Source organism: Neovison vison, chromosome 1 (genome assembly GCF_020171115.1).
Source record: "Neovison vison isolate M4711 chromosome 1, ASM_NN_V1, whole genome shotgun sequence".
NCBI classification, from domain to species: Eukaryota; Metazoa; Chordata; class Mammalia; order Carnivora; family Mustelidae; genus Neogale; species Neogale vison.
This window is the reverse complement of record NC_058091.1, coordinates 203,617,353-203,642,625: the sequence shown is the minus strand read 5'-3', so window position 1 is coordinate 203,642,625 and position 25,273 is coordinate 203,617,353. Positions and strand designations below refer to the sequence as shown.

The following is a 25,273-nucleotide window of genomic DNA, read 5'->3' as shown; positions in this document are numbered from 1 at the left end:
CTTTCTCTCAAATAAAGAAATAAATAAATCTTAAAAAAAAAAAAAAGGAAAAGAAATCTGGCAAATCTCATTGTCTTTGTGACCAACGCTTCTATCCTTAGATGATTTGATTTTAAGAAGATAAAGGAGCAACAATAATCAGAAAGACTGCATTACTAGAAGCATCTTGAAATTAAGAGGGAGCTATGTAGAGGATTTCTGCTGCTAGTAGAGAATAATTTCCTCTGCCTTTGCATTATTCATCTCATGTAAATTTTGAGAAAGTTCATCACTGTGATTATTATTTCATTTACTACATTTTATATGTTTATAGCACAATTTCCACAGTAGGATCTTTTTTCTTTCCAGATTAACATAAATGTATGTATTCTGGATGGAAAAGGGAACGTTCTTAGAAGCGGGTACTTGACACACAGCACCCTATCTCACTGCATTCAGAGCTTACTGCAATATGACCATCTCTACCATGAGGTCTAGAGGTGGGCTTTTTAGGCCTGGTATCTATACCATGTTCTTACTTATATACCTACAACAGTTAATACCTACTGCAAACACCAGGTAGCATACAGATGGTTTAATATGCTCACAACTACCCTGTGAGATGGGAATATTTACCCTAAATTTTGTGACTGAGATTCTTGGGTTCATTGACTTCCTCAAATTTATACAACTACTAGAATGGAAGGGCCAGGATTCCAAACCGGGGTTCTTTGATGGGAGAATCCATGTTCTTTTTACAATCACACTCAATGCAGGGAATTCAGCCTCCTTGAAAGAAATTCTGGACTTAGAAGCAGCCAAAATGAGGTTATGCCTAGGATGCCTAGGATGACTTTGTGTGACAGTATCCTGAAACTGCTTTCTGGGCCATCTTGAAACTCTCCTGGCTGGGTTGGTTTTATAGATTCACTCAGCTTCAGCATTGGGAAGAGGCTCCAAAGTCATCCAGCCCAACTCCCAGGAGGCTATCTAGCCTGTGCTGGATGCTGTCTAGGTTCTCTTGAGGCAGGCTAGTCCATTCTTGGGACAGCACAAACTTATAGGAAGCTCTTTATCTTCGGCCAGAATAAGCTGCAGAATAAGCCTACTCCATCTTCTGTGTTACAGTCATTCAAATATTGAAAGGAATTCCAAATTCCCTCTATTTTTGTTTTTTTTTTCTGAGCAGTCCCGGTGCTTTCAACTGCACTCTGTAGAATATGGTTGTATTTCTTTTTTGACCCCATATTCTCTTCCGTGAATACTGTGCAGTCTTACAAGGTAGCATTAAGAACTAAGCACCACGGCATCAGGACTGATTTAACCAGCACAGACTGGATTAGGACTGTCATCTAGGAGTTTTACATTCGTCAGCCACACAAAGTATTGTGATTTAATTCTAGCTGAGCCTCCTTCACAATATCTCTTCATCCCAAAAGATGTGGGTCTCAGCCTCTGTCCAAACTCGGGAATTCTGAAATCTTGCCATAGCTTCAGAAAGGAATCCTTAGAAAAGAGGGTCAAAGTGCATATGTTGGTTTCCAGGAAAATAGGCAAGGAGATGGAGAGGCCATTGTTAGTGTAGGAGGTATTTGTCATGTACTCTGACTCTCTAAACTTGTGCCTGAGTCTTAATGGCAATAAGGCATGGAGTGACAGGTCAGAAGTAATTGAACAGAAATTGTATTTTCTCTAATGTCTAAGAGATACTAAGAGACAGAAGGCAGTGCTTCTTCTAACAGGCTATGATTCCAATGTAAGGGTCAGTGATTTTGCTCCTCTCTTAGTTCTTGCAGTACTCTGGGACATAATTCACCACGGCCAGAGTGGATTTGCTGTACGCAGGAGTCATCCTTCTAACCTGCCATGTCCATAGGTATGTGAGGATCTAGGGTGATAGCTGAGAGAATAATATCCCCCCGATTCATACTCAGAAGGTGGGGAATATTTTGTGTCTCTTAGTGCACATGTGTGGGTATTACTGACACACAATGGATTTTCTGTTTGTTTTGTGACTATGTGAGATGATACAGAATGGTTTTCAAAAGTGTAAGTTGAATACATGAATAGTATATTATGTTCCATTTCAATTGGTAGAATAGGTATAAAATTTGTGTAAAAAGATAATCAGATATTTATTTGTTGAATTCAGTTTAGATACTCCTAATGGATGGCTCTAGGATATTCTGTGCTCTCTGAATCAGATTTGAATTAGTGACCTAGTTTGTCAAACCCCCTGTTCCATGTTCATCAAGGGTATCATTGTATTTAAATTTCTAGTACATTTAAAGGTAAAACAAATCATATTTTCATTTTAAAGGATTGTTTTAATCTTATATGATAGCACATATTTCAACAATTTAAGAATAGTGGAAGAAAAAGTCTTAAAAGTAAAGTGCTTTAAGACATCTGCATATGAGATGTAAACATTTTCTCATCTGCTTGTGTGTGTGTGTGTGTGTGTGTGTGTGTGTGTGTAAACTTGATCTCCTCGAAGCTGTGTTTAGAAATGAGATAGGATAGGAAGGTATAGAAGCACCTGTGTTGTACTGACAAATTTCAAAGGGCATTTTATGTGAGGGTGAAATAATTGGGCCCATTAAAAAAATTGATATGTTTCTATCCTGAAAAAAGCTTGCAATGTTTCCATATCTGGACTTTCCAAAAATGGCCATATTTCCCACCTTCTCAGTGTAAATCAAACTTGTATATATTCTGTGCACAAGCACCCATGCACAGAATAATTCTGAAAGAGAAAATTCTTGAAAGACCCAGAACAAAGAAAGAGAAGAGGAGTCCTTTAACCGTAAAGCTGTAACTTATTAAGTGTCTTTAGAATTCATGTAAGGGGCCTCTCTCTTTTTTTCTTCTCTTGTAGGTCTCTAAGTCCACTGATGACAGGAAAATCTTCAGTGGTTCCAGAGACAAGCTGCTGGAAATCCTGCACATTTATCTTCCAGGAGGAAGTGAGCTGGTTAGGATAGAGGTCCCTTCTGGAAGAACCTCCCCCAAAACTTTAAAGGACTCCAAATTAAGCCATGTCCATTTCTGGGACCCTAAAGTGGCTCATGAAAGTCAGGGGCCACTTGCTTAATGTTAGGTGATTTCAAAAGCCTTAAGATTCTAAGGGGGGAGTGAAGATGGGGAAGGTGAGGCTGAATAAATTGTGAGAATCTATCAAATAACAGGGCGTCTCTTTAATTCCAAGCATCATGTTCTATCTCACTTTGTATCTTTCAATTAAAAAAAGGAAAACGTGTCTTCTTTAAAAACATATTTTTTCCTCTATTAATATTCAGTACCTAATATATGAATACAGATCCATCATTCTTTAGCTCTAGGTAGATCACAACCTAATTTACAAATTCAAAAGCGTAAGTAAGATCAACTCAATTGCTCAAGGCCATGTATTTTCAAGCTAAGAGCATGCATTGAACATTTCCTGTCCTTGGACTGGTGTACTGGGCAATGCTGCTTTTCTCTAAGAATTTGTTCATCTATTGGCCTTAACACAATTTTGCTTATCAGTTGAAAACGTTTAACCTATACCCACTCATGTAATATAAAGTATACAATTAAATTAATGACCTAGAAAATTCAGATTAAAGTAGTTTAAATCATTTTGATCTTCCTAAAGATTTTGATTTCTTTTTAACTTGAAAAAATAGGTAATTACTCAATAGCCTTAGCTCAAAAATATATCTGACAGGTTATTTTTATTTGTTTGGTTTTCAGAAATCATATTCAAGCTTTCTACCTTCTGTAGTTTTTAGCAAAATGAATCAAAGCCACTCTGTACCCAAAGATAACACCAGTGTTGTCTTTTTTTTTTTTTTTAAACATTGCAGGGCTTTACCTCGAGTGCTATGCAGTAAATTTACAGGGAAAGAAAAATTTTATTAAATTATAACTGAGAGGAGCTGATTTTTTTACATAGCAAACAAAAAATTCCTTCATGAAAGGCTATAAAACCCATATTATTTACCAGAGAGACCTTTCCTGTCTCCCAGGTAAACACTTACAGTGTGTAGACTTGTGTAAATACATATTTAGGAGTGGCTAAATATGGTGAAGTATTTTTAAAGGTGTATTTACAAAACTGAATACATATATTGGCATTTTGGTATGTGTATGTATGCTGCTCTGCTGTCTATTCAAAATTCTAGCAGGACTCTGGTAGATACACCTTGGATATAGGGACTGAATTTCAAAACATTCATCTTTAATCAAAATGACTAAGGACAGGTCCTTAAATCACTTCAAAGGGGTGAAAATTTTCAACTAATGGAGTTCAGGTCTTTCTTGCCAGTTTGACTGGAGGAAAATTGTTTCAGAAAAGCAGGCATCATTCTCAGAAGCAAATCTCCCCTTCTGAACATCTTTGTGCATAAAAGAACTATCATTTCACATTCAGCTCAGAATAGTACTGAATACTTAAGGATAGACTCCATATGATGGATGGGTCAACCATGAAATTTAGTTAAGGGGAAAATGTCATTAAGATATTTTAAAAATACTTTAAACCCATTATTTTTATAATACTTTAAAACACATGAAAATGTAAGTGATAAAATCTGCTTGTTGCTGATTCAATAGCTGGAAGCTCCCTATGATAACATGGTTAACTCCGTCTCGAGGATTCCTGATGTCCGTGTTCCTTCTTTGCTTCTTGGGAAATACGTTGTCTGTGAGGAAAAGAAGGTGCTAGTAACAGAGGTGGTAGATACATGAAATAGCACTACCTCTGCTTCTGTTGTCTGTAGCAACTCAGAATGAATAAGGATTTTACATTTGTGTAAAAGCCTTTTTTAAGCTAGAGAAGTTGATAGTCTAAATAACTCTAGAGTTTGGGCTATCTCAGGGACATTTGGCTAAGGAGTCTAAACAATGCTTCTATTTCATTTCTAATGCAACACACAGCTATTTCTAAATGCTGTCAATATCCTGCCATGGAATAGTTGAAAATCTTATTATGGTAAACTGTATGGGGACAAAGATTATTCAATCAGTGAAATGATTTCTCCAATAAAACTTGCAAAAGGCTGAGTTTTTTAACTACAAAAATATACATCATATGCGGATATTTTTCCCAAGGTACCAACAACACAGATTTTGGTTAAACCTGCAGGTTTCTAAAATTTTAAATTTAGAAAGAAAGAAAGAAAGAGAACTTTTATTTTATTTTTTTAAACTTTATTTTATTTTTTTAGTGTGAAAACCTATTTTAAAATATTATGACAGTACTATAAGGCCTCTGGAATGTAGAAGCTTCTAATATATGTGCTGACACAATTTTAGCTTTAACTGTGAATGGGTGCATTCTATACATACCACTTATATGCCAGTATTTTAGACTTGGAAAACAAACTTTTCTGGCAAAAGACAATCCTTGTTTCAGAATTTTAAAAAATATATGAGCAGGCACCAACACCTCTGCATTACAATTTTTATTAGTTTTATCCCATCTTTAATGTTATTCTGTGGCTAAGTATCTCATTTCCATGTAAACTTCCATTAGGAACACAAATTGCTGACACCACATCTACTGACAGAAATGCCACAACATAAATTACGCCAAGAAAATGCTGCTTTGGGTGGGGGGCATGGCAGGGGGAACTAAGCTAGATAAAAAGCCACTGTGCTACTGCCCAGCCTGCAGCCCTGTCCCGCTGACCACTGATAAAATTTATCACAGGGCCACATATGGGAAGGCAGCTTAAAGAAGAGACATCTGTGGTAAAACATGTAACAGCAAAACAGCTAATGGAACATTATTACTTTATTGGAAAGCAGTATCTCTGGATGCTTCACTTTTCTAGCTTTAGCAAGTGTATGAATTGTTCTTCTACATGCAGAAGAGCTGATATGAGGAAAAAAATGGTTATTAGAACACTGAATGATGGCATTAGCCTTTCCAGGACTCACTGGTTGACCACTCTGCCCAGTACACTTAACCAGCAAAGAGTGAAGGAGGTCAAACAAAGTTAAAAACCAATATGAATCTTAATTTTTTTTAAAGATTTTATTTATTTACTTGAAAGAAAGAGAGAGAGAGAGCGAGCGCACAAGCAGGGGGAGGTGAGGGAGAAGCCGACTCCCTGCTGACCAGGGAGCCTGATGCTGGGCTCAATCCCAGGACTCCTGGATCAAGACCTGAGCCTGAGCCCAAGGCAGACATTTAACCACCTGAACCACCCAGGCACCCCTTAATCTTCATTCTGAAAGGAATGTTGATCTACAATGCTAATGATGTCATTGTAAAGAAGCAGTCTTGTAAATTCCGGCTAATCATTGTTATAATTCAGTACTGGTGTTAGTAGAACGTAGAAATAACCCAATTCCACTAGGAAAAGGAATCTCGTTTACCAAGAGAGTTAAAAACTTTGTCATTGGGGGCACCTGGGTGGCTCAGTGGGTTAAAGCCTCTGCCTTCGGCTCAGGTCATGGTCCCAGAGTCCTGGGATCGAGCCCCATCGGGCTCTCTGCTCCGAGGGGAGCCTGCTTCCTCCTCTCTCTGCCTGCCTCTCTGCCTGCTCGTGATCTCTGTCTGTCAAATAAATAAAATCTTAAAAACAAACAAAAAAAACCCAACTTTGTCGTTGGATGGGGCTTATTCTTTTGGGATTTAAAAGAATAAGATTGGCATGCCCTGGACAGTTACAATTGGATAGCTAGAATGGTTCCAAAGCAAAATGAGTAACCGGTGTGGCGCTTTTAAATGCCAGTGAAGTCAGCAAGTCAGCATTTAAAAGACCTGAGGGGTCATGATCCCAGGGTCCTGGGATTGAGCCTCCCCGGGACTTGAGCCCGCTTCCTCCTCTCTCTCTGCCTGCCTCTCTGCCTACTTGTGATCTCTGTCAAATAAATAAATGAAATCTTAAAAAAAAAAAATTAAAAATATAAAAGACCTGAGGGAGGCCATTGTAGCATTTGCGGCTGGAATGAGGGAGGGTGACGTCACCAAGATGGTGCCACAGAGGGTCCCTGACTTCGCGCCTCCTCCCAAGAACAAGCAACAACTATATATGAACTAGGCGCCACTGCGAGAATCCCAGAAATTGGGGGTGAGGCTGAAGCACCTCCTGCACCACAGAGACCCGGACACCCTGCATTAGAAAGGTAAGAGAAGCGGCTACCCAGGGACGGCAGTACTCCTGCCGCAGGCAGGTGGGTGCGGCACCACGCTGAGAGGCCTCCGCGGAGCCACTGGGAAAACGACTAGCATAGCAGAGGGATTTTGTTCCTACTGTTCTCTGTTCCCCATAAGCAATGTCTTAAAACATCTGTAATTGCACATGCCAGGACCCGCTGTATTTTGTCCCTCCTGCACCACAGGCGTCTCCACCTCTCAGCTTTGACCATTCCTACCTGCGTTTTGACGAAGTCAGGGATTTTGGATAGGCTGCCTTCAATCAGTGTGAGAGAAACTGCATTGCTATCTAATGGGGCCATGCTATGCTTAATCTGATAATAACTGCAAAGCACGTTGGTAAGAGAGCAAAGTTTTTTTTCTTTCTTTTCTTTTCTTTTTTTTTTTTTTAAGATTTTACTTATTTATTTGACAGAGAGAGAGATCACAAGTAGGTAGAGAGGCAGGCAGAGAGAGAGGGGGAAGCAGGCTCCCTGCTGAGCAGAGGGCCTGATGCGGGGCTCGATCCCAGGTCCCCGGGATCATGACCTGAGCCGAAAGCAGAGGCTTTAACCCACTGAGCCACCCAGGCGCCCCGAGAACAAAGTTTTCATCTTTTATTGTCAACTTCAAGCAGGGAACCTCACATCAATCTCTATTCTTTTTTGTCAATTGTTAATGCCATGTTTATATAACCCCTTTAGGTAGCTGCTTATGTATCTAGCCTCTATGGTTTCTTGGGTTAATATTCCATGTTTACTACCTGTAGTTTAAAGCAGTCCTTTATTTTTCCTAAATACATCTCATTCAAACTGTAAGGGAAATTATTTTAATATCTAAACCACCAGGATTTGGTGACGAATAATAGCTACTGTTTATTGAATGCCTAATACATGCTAGGCACTGTTTAGGAGCTTTCTCTGTATTAACTTATTTAGTTCTCCAAAAGTCTAAGAGAATAATTATTATTTTCTTCATTTTATGAAAACGTAGTTTGATGTTTAGAGAAGTTGTTCCTTCATTCCAGTTCACACAGCTGATAGATTGATTCACTGGAATATAGTGTTTTGGGTGTTATGTGTAGATGATGGATTTTTTTTCAAGATTACAAACTTACAGACCGCATAAAACAGGCTATTTTACTTTTTTTTCGTGGACGCAGTAAATAGCATACAGTATTATCCATAACAGTGTGTGGACGTATGGGCTATTTGTTGCCTTTTACTGTTAACAGAGGAACATCCATAAAGTCCCTTAACCTCTTTGGACCTCAAGTGCCTCAAATATGAAAAGTAATTTTTTAACAGTATGAAGACAGAGGGATAGATTGTTTGGTTTCTATAGCTTCTTTCTGGGTTTTGAGATGCTTCTGACAAAATGACAAAGAATGAAAGTCATATCAGTCAGGATACAGAGCTAAGCCACCCTGAATCTACTTGTCTCTGACATTGGTCTTGCTGCTGTAACCAACAATATAATGTAGTTGGTTGAAAAAACAGGTGCTTTAAATAAATTGACAAAGTAAGCTAGAAGAAAAGGGAAATAGGTAATGAACCATTATGAAGGCATTAGCATCAGCTGATTCTGTAGTCTTAGTGTGCTCACTAAGTGTCCTCAAGAGTCTCTGTTTAGAAAATGGAAGAAGATATTGATGATAGAACATTTAGCTTTTTTGAGGCAAAGTGGATTATTAATTCTCATTACTGAGTGAGGAATGTAGACTTGAGGAAACCTGGTTTCTAGTTGCATATACCGTTTCTGGAAGAAAAAAAAAGAGAGAGAGAGACTCCATGCCAACTTTTATTATAAAAACTAAAGCTAATTTAGGATATTGCAGAAAGGTTCTGATAGGTAAGATTGATGGTTATTACTGAGAAAGCAAAAAGGAGATTGCTCCTTCACTAACATAAGAGGGAGATGAGACTAGGAGGCAAGAAAGCTAGATAGCAATTCCTCTTTTATCAAGACTAACATGGAAACTTGTTTTTTCAATTCTCCTCTTTATTGTGTTCTTTTATACTCCTTGGAACTTGGCCTGAGACCCAGGACTTCAGTTTTTTATCAGCCAGAAGAGAAAGAGAATTGGGAATAGAATGGAAACAAGTATGTTCAGTGAGGATTCCTGATTCTAGAATGAAAATGGTGTGGGAGGTTGTTTTTATCTGGTCCTAGTAATAACCCTTGGAATAAAGGGTTATTCCAATAAAGGTACAAGTGAATTTTCTGTGCTGTGGGTAGTGGGAGTTCATATAAGGCAGATATCTACTGGGTAATTGTGTTTGAATCTAATGGTAATTGTCTGAATCAAAGGATTTATATACAGCTCTCACTGGATCACATAACCACAGTGACAGCTATGTGTACTTCACATTATGAGGGGACAGCTTAGGGCAAATAGAAAGGAGGGGAGAAGTGGCTAAAAATAAAGAAGAAAGTACAAAAAACACTTAGTAGTAGAAAAATAAAAAGAAAGAGATCACAGAGGTGTTTCCTAGTTATTATGTTAGCACTTTTCTATTACTTCATGTCTTTCCTTCTTTCTTTAGACCAAATCTTGTGAGTATCCCAGTTAAACTACACTCTGGAAATAGAAAGCAGGAAAGCCTTCTTTTCTCCTAGCCTGCCTCCCACACTTTTAATATTCTGTGAATTTGACCCATTTATCACCTGGAAGGTATGGTTTCTTATTGGGAAACTTACAGAATCTTATGTAAGCAGACCACAGTCAGCCTAGGGGAGCCCTCCCATCATCAGTCTCACTCTTCCTTTAATTTAGGAAAGATAACCTTTGAAAATCCAGTGTCTAATGCTAAAATAAGGCCTGCAGCCAAGCACAGGGCTACAACTGCTAAAATGTCTCTTGTCAGTGGAGGAGGGCACTATAATCTCTTTCCGAGGTGGCAGGATAGACTTCATGTTTAGTAGAACAGTGAGGTTTGGAGGAGTGCCTCAGGAATCTCAGGGTTGTCCTAGGGACAATGTAACCTCATTTTGACATGGCCAATGTAACATATTAGAATATTGGAAACAAACTTATTTTGTTCCAAAATCTTGGCTCGTCTAAGTAGTATTATGCCTTTTGTGGTTAAAACCAAATCAATGTCTTTCCCAATTTCATGTTCGTTGTGTTCAGCATTACTTCAAGTCTTCGTTTGGAGGGGGGACAATTGAATGTCTTTGGCTAGTTAACCTGGCAATAAAGTTCATGAAACTATCACTGGGAAATTCCGTTATGGAAAACAAGCAGTTTGGCCAAAGAAAAATGTTGAGGCAACCATACACACTATTGGTTTTCTTTTCCGGATATGATTTTTTTTTTTTAAATGAAGAAACAGAAAACAGACTACCAAATTTTGAATATTGTAATTGAATGATGGTTTCCTAAACTTTCCAAAAACTTCTGGCCTCTCATAATTTAAATAATTTTACTTAAATATCTTTTTTTTTTTTTAACTCCAGTGATCACTCTGTTTCTAAATCTGGTTTAAAAAGAGATTTTCTAATTATAATTATGCTCTCAGTCATACCATGTTAAAACTTACTTATACTAGAGTAGTAAATCCTGCAAATAGCAAATACTTTAATGTGGTTTCTCATCCGACAATGGTTTATAATAAGATGCTAGCAGATGATGAATGTGGCTATGCAATATTCCCCAAATATTTGGAAATGAAAAGAAAATTATGGAGGAATTTCTTCTCTTCCACACGAATCGGTGGTATTTCGCCCGTATTAAGAAATTTCAACTTTGTGACAATTTATCATTTAACTAATTTCCTATGGTGGCATGAATTGACCAAATGGGTCCTGGCTTCCTAAAGATGTTTCTGGAAGGACAACACTCTAAACAGACAATGCATATATGTAATAGGTACTTCATAAAGACATACTAACAATTAAAACTCATCGTTCAAGTTTCCAGTTATTTTGATGGATCCTTTGGAAAAACTGTGTTGGAATGATTTTTGGAGTAGCTCCAGGCAGGGTTTCACTTGTTTTAGGTTTAAGAAGCAACAATAGTGTACTGTTTTTGAAACTCATGGAGATGGTACATTGGAAAAAAATTTTTTTCATGTTGTTATCACTGCCATTTGAACACATTGGATTTTTAAAAGCATTTCTCCACAAGCCATTTGTTATCTCAAAAGTCAGTCTGCAATTTGGGTAGTATTCACCACATAGTTTGAACCTGATAAGCAGAGACAATCTGCCCAGACAAAACTATCTTTGAAAATCAGTGATATTGCTAGAAGGAGTTATCTGCACTCCCAATCTATATTCCTTCACCTCCCACTCAAGTCCTCAACCAATTTCAATTTCTGGCTCTACTACTTCCTGGCTGTGTAACCTTGGAAAAATTGTCTCTTCTTTGTGTCTCCATTTTCTCATCTTGATAAAAGCATACTAGCAGTACCTACTAGATGATGTTATTATGATAATTGAATGAGCGTGTGTAAAGACATACACATGTGTATATGTATGTATATACCTACATATGTATTTTTATATATGCTAAGAGTCTATCTTCTTTGTCACCAAACAATCTCTGCAAGGAGAATAGACACCTCTTAAATCCTTGCCTTGCTTGACTTCTCTCTCTCTCTCTCTTTTTTTTTTTTTCCCTTGCTTGATTTCTCAACCATATTGGACACTTTTGAGCACTTCCTCTTTCTTTTCTCACTCTTCTTGTTTCCATCAAGTTTTCTCTGCAATCAATTCTGTAGTCCTTTTTGAGTGCTCCTTTTCTTCTCATTCCCTGAATGTTAGGCTTTGTCAGGACTCGACCTTCGTCACTTAGTTCTTCTTGGTCTATCCATTTCCCTTGGCTAATCTTTCTTGGTTTTAGGATTTGAGTTATTACAGAACCTATAATCTGATTACTTCCAAATTTCTGTTTCTAGCCTAGACCTCAGTTGTGAGCATCAGACTTTTATATCCACCAGCCTACTAGGCATCCCTCATGAACTTCACACTCAACATGTTGAAAATTGGACTTGTCATCTTCCTTGTCTCAGGTGCCCCCCCAACCCATTAAATGGTACCATCCTTTACCCAGCTGCTCGTTAAACTTGAAGGTTATGTTTGTTTCTTTCATTCTTCCCTCTGCTCACCACATATGATATTAAGTCTTACATATTTTTCATCTTAAATATTTCCTAATCTTTATCTCAGCTATCTGTCCTCTAATTTGCCTCTTGCCTGACCTACTACAACACTGTTACCATTGCTCTCCCTACCTCTAGTCTTGTCTTCAATTCTCTACATAGAAGATAGTGGATGATTTTACAGAACAAACCTAACTACCTACTTCAGTTTAAATACTCAGTTTCCTTGACATGCTGTATAAGGCTGTGTGTGAACAAGCCTTTGCTTATCTCCAGTTTTCACACCTCAGTAGAATCCATGCCTTCCTACCTCTGGCATTTTGTACATGCTGTTTCTCCTGCCTGAAATAGCAGAAATTGGGTTTTTCCCCAATTTCCCCACCCTTCTCTGTCTCTGTTGATAATTATGCTTTAGGTCTTAGTTTAGATCTTATTTCTTCTAGGAAGCAAAATTGATTCTTCCAAATAATTTCTCTTGACATTTCTCATAACCCCTTTACTTTTTTTTAATTATTATAACATGTATTATATTGTTTTGCAATTGTTTATTTACTTCTCTGCCCCTGTTGGATTTAAATTCCAACAGGATCATGTCCATATTTTTCTTTTTTTTAAAGACAATTATTTATTTGAGAGAGCGAGAGAGAGAACAGAGGTGAGGGGTAGAGGGAGAGAGAGTCCCAATTAAACTACTCCGAGATCAGAGCCCAACATGGGGCTCAATCCCATGACCCTGAGATCACGACCTGAGCTGAAACCAATAGCTGGATGATTAATCGACTATGCCACTCAGGCACCCCTCATGTCCATATTTTTCAAGGTTATATCCTTAACATGTAGCTTAATGTTGGTCATTTAGTACGTAAAGAATAAAAATATATAAGTGTATGTATAATAAGCTGTGACTTTCAAACAAGAATAGTAAGAAATGGGTCAAAGCTCATAATTTTGTTTTTTAAAAAAAGAGAAAATAAAGAATTTTATTAGAACATCAGTGTAAATAAACAAAGAGTAATCTAGGAGTAAGATTTTAAGGCCCAGAATTTTGTGATCTTGGGATGATGCCCCATTTGATGCCATTATAACATAAATTAATATGGTGTCAGTCTCAGGATAAGTGTCTAGGCATTGGGAAGCAATCCAAGTCTTGTCAGGTAATAGTTATACATGTTGTATTTTATTCAGCCAATTTATTTTAGTAAGCATAGGTCTAAAGCCTTCACATCGTAGTTTAAGGGGAGAATTTTTCTCAGTTCTCTGACTTTTTTTCATATTAAGTTTCTTTTGCATTGTGTGTCCTAATTTTTTTCAGCCTATGTTTGAAAATTATTCACCCTTTTTCCTACTACTTCACAAGGTAAAAACTCATTTATTTGATAACCTTCCAATTCCATAATCTTTCATTTTCATTTAGACCAAGAGTTCTCACATGACAGCTTTGAATTTGTAGTAGTAGTATTCCGTTTGGTTGGCTTATTATTTTAGTTGGTCTTGTTCTCAGGACCCGCCCCCCATTTCTAACTACCAAAAAATATATAATAGCATCTTTACTACAGCATTTTAAAAGATACTCAATTCAGTGACTCCTTTACTGAGCTATTTGTTTTATCTTCCCCTTCTACTGAACTAAATTATTAAAGAAAACACCTATTTTTAACATAATATTTTCAAGAGAACTACTTAAAAAAAGTTTACAAACTAAGATTTTCCTCACTTGCACAGATGGTTTCACCCTCAAAGACTTTTTTTGGGGGGGGTCAGGTTTTTCACCTAAAAATTTTAATGGGAAATAAAGGATTTGGTCAGTTCTGTTAGATATATTCCATAATTTAATAAAGAAATTTTAAGGTTGTAGACATAAAGCTTATATATAATCCCTGATATGTATACATATATATGTGTATATACACACACACACACACACTCTGTATTTACTATTCATTTACTTGAGAGAGAGCATGCATAAGGCAGGGAAGAGACAGAGGCAAAGGGAGAAGCAGATTCCCCACTGAGCAGGGAATTCAATGTGAGGCTTGATCCCAAGATCCTGGGATCATGACATGAACTAAAGGCAGATGCTAAACCATGTGAATAACCCACGCACCACTGTACTTACTATTCTTTATGTATACTATATTTATGGTACATGGTTTACATACATGATGAATATTTATACTGTATATATGATATAAACTATAAATAGCATGAATGTACATATATATAGTATAGTAGCCCAGATTTATAAATACTGATGGATCAATATTCTTAATAAATAGTGTTGTTCTCTTAGGAAATTGGCAATAAAATAGTATCAGCAAAAAAAAAATTGTAATTTATATTATGTTTAGAGGATACGAAGCTGCTGAGTTCAGTATAGTAAAGAAACAATTTTCAGTTTAATGTATATTAAAATTTCTTTCCAATGAAAGAAAATGTACAATGAAAATACATTGAATTGTAAGTCTCCATCTCTATCCTGTATCGTGCTGCTTAAGTACTGTTCTTAATTCATATAGAATTACTTGACATTTCTTGGATATATCATATTTTTTGTAGCTTGATAGCTTTGTAAATGAGGGTTTTGTTACCTGATGAACTCCTACTCATACCCCAAGATTTTCCTTCAGTGTCCTTTAATTTGTGAAGTGATACCTTTTGGCTCCCATAATTCTTTGCACATACCTGTATTATTTTCTTACCATGTTGTGTCACTTTCCTAGTTTGCTTTTCTGCCTTTCTTATTAGGGCCAAGGTACTATAGGCAGAGAACCTGGGTAAAAATGTCTGGGACTCGGGAGAAAACATATATTGGCTATAAGTCCTGAAAAATTAATGACTATTAAAATGCCCATAAAAATAATCTCAAGCAAATGTAACACAACTCATATGTAGTTATGTGATTATATTAAATGTGAGATGTGAGTGCATTTTAATGTTTTATATGAGGTTAGGAGGATTTAGAAAACTCTGAATGATTAGTAAGTTGGCTCTCTTGGCCCCATATACATTTGGGGAGAATTTTGTTTTACTCACTTTTATGATTCCAAAGGCCAGTGGCAGTGACTGGTATATAGCATATACCTAAATACCAGTGATGAATTTTCTGAAAATTCATTATAAGCAGTCTCTTAGTATTACCTGGTTGAATAAAAGTTTAGTTAAACGAATATTGCCCAAGAGACAGTGTATCATAGTGATTAAGAGCATGACACTGAAGTTCCCCAAACCTGGATTTGAATTGTGGTCCTGTCATTTATTGGAGGAGTGGTTTAGGGTGAGTCCTGTGTCTCTCTAAACATAAATTGTCCCCCCATCAGGGGTGATAATAGTAGTAACTATCTCTTGATTTTCACAAGGATTAAATTAGATAACATATATTGAACACTTAGCATGGTGCATGGCATCAGAAAAAGTTCTAATAAAAATTGAGTTATTATTACTATAAACTAAGCAAAAGTAACTTTAACATAAGTGACTACATCTATCATTTAAATCTTTAAATCATTTTCACTCTTGTTAGCTCAATTTCAGTAGAGTAGACATAAAAGAGGTCACAATGAACAATTTTCTCTAAATTCTCAATTCTTACAAGCAACAGATTGTAAAAAATGCTGGAAAAAGTCAGATTTTGAGGCTCTATGTAAATTAAAAAAAAGGGTGGGTGATAAAAGCTTTCTTATTCTCGAGATAACATGCATGAAAACAATTTGTGATTCAGGATAGCAATACGGGTATGTCTTTAAGCCAACTAACTCTTTGCGACACATTGTCCTTGCTTTCTAAAGTAGGCCTCATCTCACTTTTAATGTGTGAAAGGAGAGATTATTCAACACAGTGGTAGACACATTTTTGTTCTCAAGAACACTGCGATATCATTAATCTTCTGGCACGCCTGCAAAGGCGGGTTATGTGAATGCTAGTCTTTTGCAAGGCTATAAATAAAGTTTAAAGAGAGAAAGAGACAGAAAGAAAAGATGTTTTCCTGAAGCTTCTATTGCCACAGTACGGACCACATTAAGGGTGCAATAACTTACCAGTAATAACACTTTTAAAATCCTCTTTATGGGTTTTCAACATCTGTCTAGAAAAATCCAGCCTAAAAATAGAATCTGATCTTGTAACACAGCTTTCTCAAATTGGGCTATCCTAAACACTCTCTTCATTGAATAGTCACATATGACTATTTTAGAGCCATATTTCTGGGAATAGCAATGCTTTATCATGTATATCACATGCTTAGCACTTCAGAAGATACGTTCGTGTATTAGGGTGTGTGTGAAGTGGTTCCTCATGGATGGAAAAGCTTCAGTAAAAATAATTTTTTTTCCTTTTTTGCTTTTGAAATGTAAAGCAAAGAAAAAGGACATACAAAGTATCCCTCGTTTTTTATGTTAGGAATTTCATTCTATTTCTAGTCTAATAGACCCAGATTTCATCATTATCCATGTATAAAGGTTGAGTCACATTTGTTTTTATTTGAAATCACTCAGGAATAATGCTTGCATGCTAACTGTGTTAGAACATGCTTATGGATTATTATTACACATAATATGGACTTTATTTTTCCATCAAACTGGAATAGCTGGTGGCAATTTTTGGTTCTAGCAGAAACCATCTTTCTCATAGTTCTTCAGTGGCAAAACTCCTGCTGACTTCATGAGAAGATTAGGTACAAAGCAATTAATATGCCACAGATTGTTGTTTAGAGCTGTTTTTAGTTCTAACCCATAGATCCTAAAAATAAAAAAAATTAAAAAATAAACCCAACCAGGGACGCCTGGGTGGCACAGTTGGTTGGACGACTGCCTCCGGCTCAGGGCGTGATCCTGGAGATCCTGGAGTCCCGGGATCGAGTCCCACATCAGGCTCCCAGCTCCATGGGGAGTCTGCTTCGCTCTCTGACCTTCTCCTCGCTCATTCTCTCTCTCACTGTCTCTCTCTCTCAAATAAATAAAATAAAATCTTAAAAAAAAAAAAATAAACCCAACTGGCTTGTACTCTAGTTATGTCTTAACTCTACACCCTTGGAAGATTTTTTTTGTAATGCTTTGGAATTTGGGGTTTCCAAACAGCTTGTATGTGACAAACCAAAGACACTACAATTAGAACTGTTTTTTTCCTCAGTTTGCAGGGTATATGTGTTGCTAATTAAGAACCAACATCTTTTGTCAGTTTTTCAGGTTTAGTAAAGTTTTAGATTTGGGACAGTTAGTGGGCACTACACACTCATAGCCAGGCTTCTCAAAGCTTTTTTTTGTGATGCCCTCTGAATTTTAGAGGCCTCATCTGGGGGCTCGTGATGAGAGTCTCTACTGATCTCTGCATGTGGCTCCTCTCTCAAACAGCCCACATCTGGGAAGCTCATTACGTTCTGTAACAGATTAGTATGGAACAGGCAGTTTGAATTCTTCATCCAAGATGTATACAAGTGGAGTTTCTATGTCATTTACTGAAAGAGCTAGAAAACAGACCTGGATCTTCTCTTGGAGACAGAAAGTATAATCCTTAGGAGCCAGCATGGCCTTTGGAAATCTGGTCTTGACTGCTGTAAAGACAGTCATGTTAGTTAACTATCTTTAGTAGGGTTTCAAAACTCACTGCAAATGTGGATTTAGGGAGTATACTGTATCCCTAATTGGCAGAAGAAAATGAGAAGGAAAGGAAAATAAAGGGAATAGTAATGAACATATGTGAAGTTCTGATTATACATGGTTAAATGCATAATTATTTCATTTATTACTTAAAATATTTTCATGAAGTATATGTTACTTTCCTTATTGGCCGGTAAGGAAAAACACACTATTGAGACAGGTTAGGTAACTGGTCTATGTCCTCACAATTACTAAGCGGTAGAGATAGGATTTGAATCCAAATTGTTCCATTTCTAAAGTTCACATTTTTTACTCAACAAGGATCAACAGGATTGGCCCAGGATCAAATGGTGAATGCAACAGATTTCATTTGCTTTGTTCCTCCCTTCCCCTTCAATAAACTTCTCTCCGTTTTGGCAGTTCTTTTTCATAGCCGCTGTCTCATTCTCATAGGTTTTTTTTTTTTTTTTTTTTTTCCTTTCCCCATATCCTTTTCCATTCCCAAGAAAAATGTTAACTGAAAATGATATTAGCTAATTACACTTCCTTAATAGGTATCTGCATTTTGGTAAAAACCTAATACACTAAAATGCCTTTGAGACAATAAAGAATGTACCTCAGATACCCTGACTGCTGGAGAATGTTGGGGGACATATATGGGCTAAGGGACTATCTTCTCAGAAGGTGGCATGAAGCCTAGGGAAACTCAGTGTTTCCCTCTTAAATATTTTTATGCACATAAAATCAGTCTAAAATGAACTCCAAGAGCAGATGTGAAGGCAAAATAATTTATATTATAACTTAAGGGGAGAAATGTGCTCAGGATGGAGCAGAATAACTCCTTTGCTTGGTCATCAGGGTGTTCCATGAGATTCTGAACTGATTACATAAATCTTTAATTCTCCTCCCTCATTTCCACTTAATTGCATTCCACTGGAAAGACAGAGTGGCAAGACGAAGTGTCAGAACAGTTACCTAGGATTACTTTTTTCTCACTGTCCTTGAATAGAGCTATTCCTACTCAAGAAGCTGAGATCTGTTGGCCCATAATAGGATAGTTACAGGTCAGCTTGAGATGACCTCTTCTTTGCTGGTGATGATTCAGAGCTGGTGATTTTTAAAAAACCAATATTTGCAGATGTGGAATGTTAGGGAAGGGAGTCTTATTGTAAACCTGGTTAGTTTTCAAGTGTGTAGAGAAAAAAATGTCAAGAAGGAGTAACACAGCAGAAAAAAATTATTGTCCATATTCTCACTACTCTAGTACACCAATTGGTATGTTTCATAAACCTTCAAACACTTTTTTCCCATGAATATTTAGGAACATAATTGTAATCATAACTCATATTTTAAAAGTTTGCGTTCTTTCTCCTAATATTATGATGTAGTCATTTTCTATACTACTAAGCATACTTCGTTATTTAGGCTGATTTTTTTTTTTTCCCCAGAGAGGATGGGGCTCTCCATTTTTGAATGGCATAGATGATATTCTGTTGTACATCTAAATGTATGAGTTACCTCCTTATAGGCATTGCATAAATGCTAATATAGTCCATCTACAGTTTTTAAATGTTGCTTAGTTATATAGATGCTGCATTGTAGCTCTCAGGGGATTGTTAAGATCATCACATTTTTTAAGTGTATCACAATCCTGCCATTTAATTATACTTAAAAAGTGGTTTATCAACATTAGTGTCTAGGAAGAACAAACATAATTGTCATAGAACAAGTAAATAATCATTGAGCTTAGATACTTTCTGAAGGTTGTTTAGATTCCTGCTGTACGTATTTTCCGAGAATTTCTTTTATACTGAAGAATGTCATTGGGCTCTTTGCAGCTGTTGTGGCCTGGCTTTACCCCATTAGAGGCGATCTGTGGGAAGAGAAGGAGACAAATTGTGACACTGTCTTTTATCAAAGGACCACACAGTTGTTCGCCACTTTGACTCCATGATGGATAGTTATCTTGAGGTTTGACGGATGTAAGGCTGAAAGTTTAGAGGAAAACACAGCAGAAGCCCAGTAGCTCCTTGCTGTTGACACTTAACCTGATAACATGGGGTTAATCAATCTTCTCTGTTGTTTTTAGCTTCAATTTTCTTTTCTTCAAGCTTCATTTTTTCCCACCTCTTCAGACTGGTCTGCCAAAAAAAAAAAAAAAAAGTCTGGATGGAGAAAAGACAAAAGTAACATTTTCCACATTCTTGATTTCATCAAACAACCTTCTGTTGTCCTCAGTGCATGTATTGGAGACAGAAAAACACATACTCATTTTATGTGCATAACATGCGTATATATTTGTTTCAGAGTTTTAACTTGAATGATTAGAGAAGGAAATTAGATCTTGGTGTGATCAAAAGGTGATTAATCTTTATCTTGAAGAAAGACTTTGTCCTTAAAGTCTCTCTCTTTTTTTTTTTTTTTTTTTTTTTTTTTTTTTTTTTTTTGAGAACAGCACATGACTAGTGCTTGATCATTCTGCTTTCTAGTCAGGGGTTCCTGGCTAGCTCAGTCTGTGGAGCTTGCAACTCTTGATCTTGGGGTTGTATGTTCAAGACCCACATTGGGTGTAGAGAATACTTAAAATCTTAAAAAAGAAAAAAAAATACTTTCCATGTTTTCTCATTATTTCCTTTTGTTTAATGATAAGCAGCTATTAGATACCCCATTGAAATAATGACTTATTTCAATATCTAAATATGGTGAATTTGTACTTGATTGGAAGAGTTTGATAAATTGTTAAAAGATCTGCTGGTTCTGCCATGCCTGAATTCCTTAAGCAAAGAAGGATAGAGGGGAAAAGTCCCTGTGCTTTTCATGAAATTGTATTATCCAAATTAGTGCATGGGATGAAAGAGTCAGAATTCTTTTTTCAGCTTTGTTGAGCTATAACTCACACACAATAAAATCACCAGCTGTAAGACTGCAATTTGATGAATTTTGACAAATGAACACAGTCATATCACCGCTACTACAATCATGATACAGAACATTTTTGTTACCCTCCCGAAAGTTCCACTGTGGTCCTTTGTAGTCAGTATTTTCACCACTTCCCTTAGTCCCTGGCACTCACTGATATACTCAGATCCTTTCATGAATGTACATGTTCTCGGTGCGGGGGCCACACTCATCCTCTTTAAGATTGTTCTTACCGCAGTAGATGTGCTGCTGGAGCACTAGCCAGTTTCAAAAGTAAGCTATGAGTACATGTTAGTTTGTAAGCTTTTACAGTGTTCATGTATTAAATCTCTTTTTTTTTTTTTTATTTTATTTTTTTTAAAGATTTTTATTTATTTATTCGAGAGAGACAGTGAGAGAGAGCATGAGCGAGGAGAAGGTCAGAGAGCGAAGCAGACTCCCCATGGAGCTGGGAGCCTGATGTGGGACTCGATCCTGGGACTCCAGGATCACGCCCTGAGCCGAAGGCAGTCGTCCAACCAACTGCGCCACCCAGGCGTCCCTATTAAATCTCTTAAGACTTTATTTCTAATAGTCAATTAGAACTTTACCGTTGGCTCCTTTTGGAAAAGAAAACTCAGTAAATCCCCACTATTGTACCATGCTTAGCATAACACTGTGCTCAAGATCCTGTCCTAGTCTCATGTCTAACTCATACCTCTTTTGGAATCACCGAGGTGTTAATTGATAATTAACTTTTTTTTTAAGTCATCTAGTATTTTGTTACCTTAAGAATACTTCTGTTGCTGAGCTTTTGAAACACAAAGTTGATTGACTCTATGCCTCATTTAACCACTTAGTTATATTAAAACAATAAAGTACTAAGTCTCTAACAGTTGTGGAAATACATTTTTAAGTGTGGAAGAGAAAAGCAAGGCAATTTAATTTACTCTTCTGGTTTGGCAAATTACTAAAAGAAGGAAACCGTAAGTGCTTGAAAAATTGCTGTATATACCCTTAGTTGTCATTTTTTTTCCATTTTAAGTGAAGAGATATTAGGTATAAGAAATTATTCCTTGTGTCCAAATACAAAGCATTCTTACTATTGGGCACTATCAATACACATACATGTGTGGATAATTTTAGCTGTAATGGATATACCATTTCAGTTATTAGATTGAAGGTTTTTTTTTTTTAAACTAAAATGGGTGAGCATAAATGAAGGTAAAATATATGTATGTGCCAGAAAAGCTAAAAATGAATGAGATCTGCTATAAATATGTTGTCCTTATATCTCAAAGTCTGATGGTATCATTTGTTATTCATAGTCATTTGCATTTGGTTGTTTTAGAGAGGTTTTCTACAAAGATAATATGAAAATATTAATATACCAGTATTAAAATACTAATAAAACATGGATATGTTATGGTATGGACTTCACAACAAATAAAAAAAATGCATTACACACAAGTCTCAAATTATTTAGTTAAAGATGTGGAGCACCTGTAGAATGGAAGCAATTATTTTTGTTTGAAGAAAATTTGTTAACTTCTATACATTTTTAATTTTACCTCTATTTAGCTCTTTTTATAAGCTACATCTTCTGAAGAACCCATAGAAAACTATATTTTCTCCTTGGCAAGCACAAATAGAAGATGTCCATTAAACCAGATTGAGAACCTATATTACCTTTCCGGGAGTTACATGGAAAAGGGGTGAAATTTAATTTACATTGTTTTTTGTTTACGTATTCTAAAAAAGTTTGTTCCCTGAACCTAAAATCTCTAGATGCAAGGTTCCTAGTGACTTAAGACTAATAAGCTCAAAGTGTCTGAGAACCCCAGAGAAAGCCTACTCCTATTATCTTCCCATTAAAAAGCAAGAGCCCCCAAGGGATGTGGTTTTATGCAGATAAATGTTGGATAAATATCTGATCTTCTGGGCATATCTGAGCCCACATTATGAGTCTTCCACAGTTCTGTCAACTCTGGTTAGGGACCAAAGAATACTTTGGTATTTAGTATTTCATTTGCATGCCTGTCTTTTCCAGAGTCTCTTTGTCTCGCGTTAAGCACATCTAAACTCAGTGGCACTTGTAATCAAGCTCAGTGTTGTAAAGGAATGAAAAAGCTGGAAAGTTGAATGTAACTGCTAATATTTCATGCAACACTTGCCCTTTATAATAGCACTTGGCCACCCAGATCAACAGGATGGGTGTGAGCTGTGTCTGCTCTGCTACCCTGTCTGTCTTAAACCAGGGGGGTGTGCCTGTGGTTTACTGCTGCCACATGGCTGGCATTGTTATTTCATAACCCAGAGCCCTTTCTTATTTCCTTCTTCGCTCCTGAAATCTTCACTCCTGCATGTTTTCTTTCCTTTTACTCTGACTCTCTAACAGCTGAACTACATAAATGCCAAGTAGCAACATGAATTCCTAAACAGAAGCTGCCATAAAACAACACTGCTCCAACCAAGAAACACACATGTAGAGGCCCATGACTGACAGGGCTCAAAAGGCAGGTTTTAGTAAATGACAAGTGTGAAGTTCTTATTGTTGCTGTAGTCGATGGAAGTTCATATTTACACAAAAAAAATTCATTCACATTTCAGAACAATTCAGTGTAACTGGCAGCTTGGGAAAGAAAAGACTTAAAATCTCTTAAAGATGAAGAAGACAGGAGTAGTACAGAATCCAAAGCATTCTCTCACTTTGGAATATGTTAGCATCTTTTGATTGGGTTTAAAACTAGGATTTTGGAAAAGCAGCAGGAAAAGTTGAAATTATAAATTATTTTTGTTAGGAAAAGAGAGAATAAGAATGAAAAGAAGAGCTGTTCATCTTTTATTTATTCTAAGCATAATTCCATTCAGTGTTAATTAAGTAAAAGTCTAAGGAAGTACATTATCCTTTTGTATATACTCTTTGTCATTACTACAGAAAGATCTGTGGTTATCTAGAAATACAGGAAGGAAATATGTGATGTAAATCCTTTGTGATCAGTGTTATAGTAATTGCTAATAAGATGCCATGAAATACATCATTTGAACATTGCTTTTCATCAGTTAGAATAATGTTATAAGGTGTCTTAAGAAGGCACAGGACATTATTCTGCATGTATCCTATAATAAATAAAGGGTAGAAATATTCTGGCTTCTGCTCTGCTTTCTTCCACTACTGGTTAAGAAACCACTCAAACAACAACAACAACAACAACAACAACAACAACACAAAACTTAATAAACTGGGAGGATCTCAGAAAGTACCAAATCCAAACCTTTCATTTTATAGTTGAGAAAATAGGCTCAAAGAGACTAAATACCGGGCACCTGGGTGGCTCAGTGGATTGAAGCCTCTGCTTTCCGCTCAGGTCATGATCCCAGGGTCTTGCGATCAAGCCCCACATCAGGCTCTCTGCTCTGCAGGGAGCCTGCTTCCCACCCCCCTCTGTCTACTTGTGAGCTCTCTCACAATCTTAAAAAAAAAAAGAATAAATACCTATTCCTTTAGTAGGACACCCTCACTAGTTGTCCATCAAATTACTTCTTCACCTCTTACAGTTGGGTCAGGCCTTGTGACCAAGTTCTACTTGATGAAGTGTGATGTGGTTTTCTACCAGACTAGGCCCATCAGAACTTCCAGATCAATTCTGTAGGCTCCTTACCTTCTACTGACCCAGAGCAAAGGAAGGACTCAGAGGCCCTCTGATGTAATATATCTTCAAGAGAAGGAAGCCTAGATTTCTGAATCCTTGGGGAAGGCTGTTCCATGAGTGAATTGTCAACTTACTTCTCAGGCCGATGGAGTTTTGAAGTATACCTAATAAATTAACTAGTGTTGGTTTAACAAGAAAGTACATAGCAGAGTAAGCGTCCTTTTTTTTTTTTTTGTCAAGGAAATTAAATCAGAAACTTAAAAGTAGCTGTCGTGGTCAGAGAAGGAATACTTCTGCCAGTGGCCTAATTATCAACATTTTCTTAGAATGACAAGTTTCATTCCTCATCCCTGTCTGTTAGCACCACTTCTTCAAGTGTTCCTTTTTTTCTCGTCTCAATATGATAACATTATACTGGACTTCTCGTCATTTGCACTTTGGTTATAACAAGGACTTTTTTTTTTTTTTTAAAGATTTTATTCATTTATTTGACAGAGAGAGAGAGATCACAAGTAGGCAAAGAGGCAGGCAGAGTGGGGGGGGAAAGCAGGCTCCCCAGTGAGCAGAGAGCCCGATGAGGGGCTTGATCCCAGGACCCTGGGATCATAATTTGAGCAGAAGGCAGAGCTTAACCCACTGAGCCACCCAGGCGTCCCTAACAAGGACCCTTTAACTAGTCTCTGAGTCCTTAGTATACTTGTCTTCTAATTCTTAACATGCACTGACATAAGAATGATCCTGCTCAGAAAACCTCTATTGCCTCTTAATTTTCTAAAGCTGAAGTAAGGAGTTGGGTCCTTGGGATGCATATAACTTTTAGATAGCTTTTGCTTAGCTGATGAGATGTACATTTTTTTTTTAAACTTTGTTGTCAGTACTTTAAAATTGAGATAGTAAAAAATCTCCAGGTTTCTGGCT

General features: G+C 36.9%; 2 long non-coding RNA genes across 4 annotated transcripts in view; both read left to right on the top strand.

The window, feature by feature from the left end:
• The window catches only part of LOC122917689, a 412,577-nt gene that overhangs the window by 144,631 nt on the left and 242,673 nt on the right, over positions 1-25,273 (top strand). The gene's annotated exons all lie outside the window — the stretch shown is intronic.
• On the top strand, positions 1,780-3,164 carry LOC122917698. The gene is made up of 2 exons (XR_006386441.1): positions 1,780-1,855; positions 2,858-3,164. It is a non-coding gene; the product is annotated as an uncharacterized LOC122917698 (long non-coding RNA).